General features: G+C 33.8%; 1 long non-coding RNA gene across 2 annotated transcripts; it reads right to left on the bottom strand.

Moving 5' to 3' along the window:
- Window positions 1-485: 485 nt before the first annotated feature.
- LOC125592886 lies at window positions 486-5,031 on the bottom strand. Of its 2 annotated transcripts, XR_007328613.1 has the most exons (5): window positions 1,869-5,031; window positions 1,614-1,683; window positions 1,495-1,540; window positions 1,273-1,413; window positions 486-1,190 (listed from the first exon to the last, which is right to left on the bottom strand). It is a non-coding gene; the product is annotated as an uncharacterized LOC125592886 (long non-coding RNA). The 2 variants fall into 2 exon arrangements; XR_007328614.1 differs by having other exon boundaries at window positions 486-1,413.
- Window positions 5,032-5,262: the final 231 nt, after the last annotated feature.

Raw genomic sequence — 5,262 nt, 5'->3', positions numbered from 1 at the left:
AATGTAATTTTTTTTTAAAACTTTAGTCTCAGCTATATGTAACCTTAATTTTAACTATTTTTATAACAACTTAAATAATATGATATTTCGGTTTCTCAATATTTTAGTTATAAATAATAATTTTAATTATTTGATTATTTGATTATTTTGAAAATTAATATAATTAATATTTTAAGTATGTAAATTTTATGATAAAAATTAGATATCCATTCGATTATTGATTTTGTTTCAAGTTCAGTTCTATTCCAAAATTTTTGTTTTAGAGATTTTGAACGGCTATGTACTTAGTAAGATCTAAACTCTGGTCAAATCTCTCTTTCAGTTAGTTCAGACTAAAACAAACCACAAACTGGTAATTAAAATACTTGGTCATTTTCTAACAACTCCATTATTTTATTCTATACAATAAGGTTAATGTGAATATATTTAGGATATTGTCACACAAATCGACAACAAATCTAGTAAAATTTAAATTATCAAAAATATTGTGCACGAAATAATAATATTTTAAAACTAAAAGGACCAAGTCCATTTTCTAAATGGCAAAGTCAACTTCCTTAGTGTCATGTCTCTAACAAACATACGACCAAGACGAACAGGAAGATGATCTACCTCAACATGATTACAGTAAATTAATAGATAATCACAAAACACCAGATTGCAAAGCTTCTTTATAACCTGGCTTATTCAATTTTGTTTTTAGATATTGAGAAAAAAATTACAGATCAACGATAGCCTTCATAGTAGTCATCTTGCTACTTGTGGTGATAGTGAAGGAGAAAGAAGACTTAAAGCAACAATTCATGTCCGATCGTTATGTCCATTTGCCCATTTTGTCCATTAATGAAGGAGTTAAGAAAACCGTTAATGCCAACGATTGCTGTGAAGCCATAGCCGTGATAATAATACATAAAGCTCAAGAGACACTGCCTCAATCTCACAATATCAGATTCCTCTATGAAATTCAAATCCATTTGTCTCCACTTTCAACACGCAGACTTGTGGTCCAAAGGGATCAACTTATCGGCTAAGTGCAGCAGAGAGATATCTTCTGTAGCTTAGCACAAACTATGGATTTCTACAGAGATAGTCATGTAATATATAATTTAAAGCTTAAGAGTTAAGAGTCATCAAACGAACTTTGATGGGATCCTTCAGATAGCCATGCGTTGTTATAAGATTTCAGAAATCTGCAAAACTAAAGCACATTCTGAGTCAATCATCAAAGATAAATAAAAACAGAACAAAGTTTATTGCTCTATTGAGAAGAACCTGAAGGTAAGCAAGATGTTATAGCACCGATGATAAACACCAGCTCTGGACTTTTCTTAAAACCCCACCAAACAACTTGTCATATGATGCATTCATATTGAGTTTACCATAACCATCAAACCACTAATATCTTGCAAATAACTAATCACATAAAAGACCACCAAAGAATGTCCTTTAATATAAAATACGAAAAGCAATAAGGAGTTGATGTATGTATATTACCTTTCAGGCTTTACAATGAATGAGAATTTGATGGATTTTTTTACAACTACAGAGAAAAGAAAACATTTATTTTAAGACATCATGGAACACCATATAAGAAAGAGTGTTAGATTCCTTACCAACTAAAATTCCAACTAAAATTCTAAGAACATCCAAAATTGTATCTTTTGGCATAGGATTTGTAGGGTCCTGCAAATCAAAAACGATCCAATTAAAAAAAAATCAACATTAACTGAAAGAGCATAAGAATGGAAATTAGAAACAAATAAATCGACTAAACTTTCTTAGATTGAAAATCTGATAAGAATTATAAGAGATGGATTAGTTAGCCATTCAAGCGAAACAGAGGATGATGTTTACGGATGAAAGCTAACCTTTTTATAGCTAATCCACCGCTTTTCAGAGAGGGAAGATGCAATGAATGAGAAAATCATGGTAGGAGTGAATGGAAGAGTAAAGTCAGTTGTTAATGATGATGATTCAATGCAGTTCGTAACGTTCCAAAGAAAAGAATCCCAGAAGAAACAGAATGAACTGAGCTCGAGCAAGAGATTCACTATAAAGATTTGTTGCAGAAAAACTTTCAGAAAACACCATTGTCGATTGAGCTTACAAATATGGAAGAAAAGGATGAACCCTAGATTGATTGGTTCCCCTACGTGAAGATGAAGAAGAGCGGCGTCAAAATTAGGATTAGGCAGGATTCCATCTTCGCGGGCCACAAAAATCCAAAAAGCCCATCGCTGGAGTTTAAGTGATACGGTGAGTTTTCAATAGTGGACACGTGTCGACACCAGAAACTTTGACTTATCTAGCTGGAATCCTAGGTGGCTCTGAGAGAGCAAACCATACTTTATATATAAAGATATATATATTTTTTTTTATTCTTTTTTTACAACGAACAATTCTATTACTCAGACTTGAGGTAATCTGGATAACCAGACCGAAATAGAATAACCAATATAACAAAGCTCTCTATGAAATGATCTCGTAATAAACAGTCCGCAATTTCATTATGTGCAATTCCAATTTATAGAGACATTTAGCTACTTATGTATGTATTTTTTGTGCAATATGTATGATGTTTTAGATAATTTTTATACTTCTTCTATTTCAATATGTATGATGTTTTAGATAATTTTTGTTGTTCTTATGAAATTACAGTTGTACCACAAATTTAATACTATTTTCAAATTTATATTTTAAATAATTATTTTAAATTTATGATTAAAAAGTTAAATGTTCAATTAATTACCCTAAACTATTTATAAATGTTTATAAATAATTGACAAAACATTTATAGAAGTATTTAAATTCAATTTCATCCCTAGATATTAAACCCTAAACAATAATCACTAAACTCTAAAAAACAATTATTCGAAATATCATAAGTTAACTAATATTTTTAAAATTTACACTCAATCAAAATACTCTAGCATTTGATTTTAGTGTTTTGTAATTATTGTTCATGATTTATTATTTATATTTGTGGTTGGGTTTATAAGCTTTTATAAATGATTAATAAAAGTTAGTTTAATTTTTATTATAAAATTAAAGTATTAATGAAGATGATTATTTTTAAAATAAATTTAAATTGATATCAAGTATGTGGTAAAAGTTTTTTAAAAATTGGTACTATGACAATTGAAAGAAAAGTTCATTTTGCTTGGTCAGATCTTATACGATCCCCTAAGAAGTTATCTCAGCCGTCCATATTACTTTCTTTGTCGGTGGCATATTCTATTGCATATCTGCACCTTGGCATATTTGAAGACCTCTCTCAATCCTTTTTGTTTTTTGTCACTAATCATTTGTATGTAAACGTTACTCAAAACTTCACCTTGTTGGATCAATAAAGCCCAATGGCTTTGTTCATAAATGAAAAGAAATGTTTTTGGGTTTCATTTAAATGAAAAGCCCAGAAATACTAATAGAGTAGTAATGAGTTTGTTCCACATCGGGGAAGAGGAGCAAAAGTGAGATGTTTATATATGGGATAACACACTCACTTGTTTAAACGAGTCAGAGAAGGAAGAGACTCTCCACGCGCACCGCCGTAAGCTCCACATTTTGCCATTTTAAATCTCAAAAACAACATGCATTTTATTTTGAAACGACAAGCAGTTTGTCTACAAAATAAAAACGTCATGATGTTTATCCTCTCGAGATATTTAAACGAGATAAGAAAGAGAGAGATAGCGAGTCTTGGGGAATAAGTTCGTAACTTGAACTTCCCGAAATCTTTGCCAAATCCCCACTAACGAGCGCACGTTATGCAACAGTTACTGGAAGTCGCTCCTCGTCCATCTCGTTAAATACAACTCGTCTCTCTTCTCATTTCTCTAACGTTTACACATCAAACCAACAGCGAAAATCCCTTTGCGTAAGTCTTAAATACGAGAGTGTTTCGTGGAGTTTATAGTTCGATAGGGCGATCACGAGTGACGCGTGATTCGTCTGCCATGGTTGTATCCTGGGACTCCATATTCGTACAGTCCCGTCTCACTAACGGAGCGAATATTTTGAGTTAAGGAAAGAGATCATATCTCGACTCCATGTCTCTTCGCGAATACGATTTCTTATCGTTCTTGTATTCGTTTTTACATTCGTTTATTTCCTTAACATCGCTTTTATTTTATCGTTTATGTCAGTACGGTTTTCCGGCTTCAACAATCTTAACTCAAAATCGCTTTATGTCTAAAGCTCAAATCGGGTTGAAGAACGATTATAAAAACGGATTTTGGAACCGTGTTTGCGATTTGCTTTCTAGCACATCCGCGAAACGTTTATTCTTATTTCATAACGGGGTTTGCGATTTGCTTTCTAGCACTTCCGCGAAACGTTTGTTCTTATTTCGTAACGTGTTTGCGATTTGCTTTTTAGCACTTCCGCGAAACGTTTATTGTTTATTTCATTACGCTTTGCGGATTGCTTTGTAGCATTTTTCGCAAAACTTTTTTTGATAATGGTTTCTAAGTGAGTTTGTGAAACATTCTAAGTCTATAAAAATGGTTTCTGCAAACGCTTCTAAGCGAGCTTGCAAAACATTTTTTCAAGACTTATATCGATATAATTTGGTTCAAACACCAAAAATGAACATCGATTTTAGACTATTATTTTCCTTAAAATAATATATTATTTGTTGAATGGAGTACTAATCCGTTTTTTCATGTTTTCTCTGCAGAAAAATGACAAACGATAACAACACCCCCATTGACACCACGGATGTCATTCAGACTCCACTCAACGCTGCAGCAACTGATGCAACTGGCTTGACAACCGCTGCAGCAACAACGAGCACTATCCTCCCTGCGGGAAATGCTGCTGATGAAACCACTCGCCGTAGCCTATTCGGTGCTGGTCTTTATCAGACGGGTTCAGTATCAGCAACTGCAAGTGGTCCGGTGGCAGTTCAAACTCCTCCGGCTGTACCTAGCTTGTTCACTCAAGGGTTGATGCCAGACAAGTTTGATGGCAAAGGCTTCAAAACGTGGCAGAAGAAGATGATGTTCTTCCTGACAACGATAAAACTGGACAAGTTCATCCAGGAGGACAAGCCCCTGATTCCGTACGGGATTGATGATGTTCACAGTCTTACAACTGTTGACATATGGGTGCATTCCGACTTCATCTGCAAAGGTTACATTTTGGGTCGTCTCATTGACCCATTGTACCGTGTCTACTGTGAGATCCCCACGGCGAAAGAGCTATGGAGATCACTGGACAAGAAGTACAGAGGTGAGGACGCTGGCTGCCAGAAGTATGTGG

Source organism: Brassica napus, chromosome C9 (assembly GCF_020379485.1).
Source record: "Brassica napus cultivar Da-Ae chromosome C9, Da-Ae, whole genome shotgun sequence".
NCBI lineage: Eukaryota > Viridiplantae > Streptophyta > Magnoliopsida > Brassicales > Brassicaceae > Brassica > Brassica napus.
The sequence above is the reverse complement of the archived record's forward strand: the minus strand, read 5'-3'. Positions and strand labels throughout refer to the sequence as shown.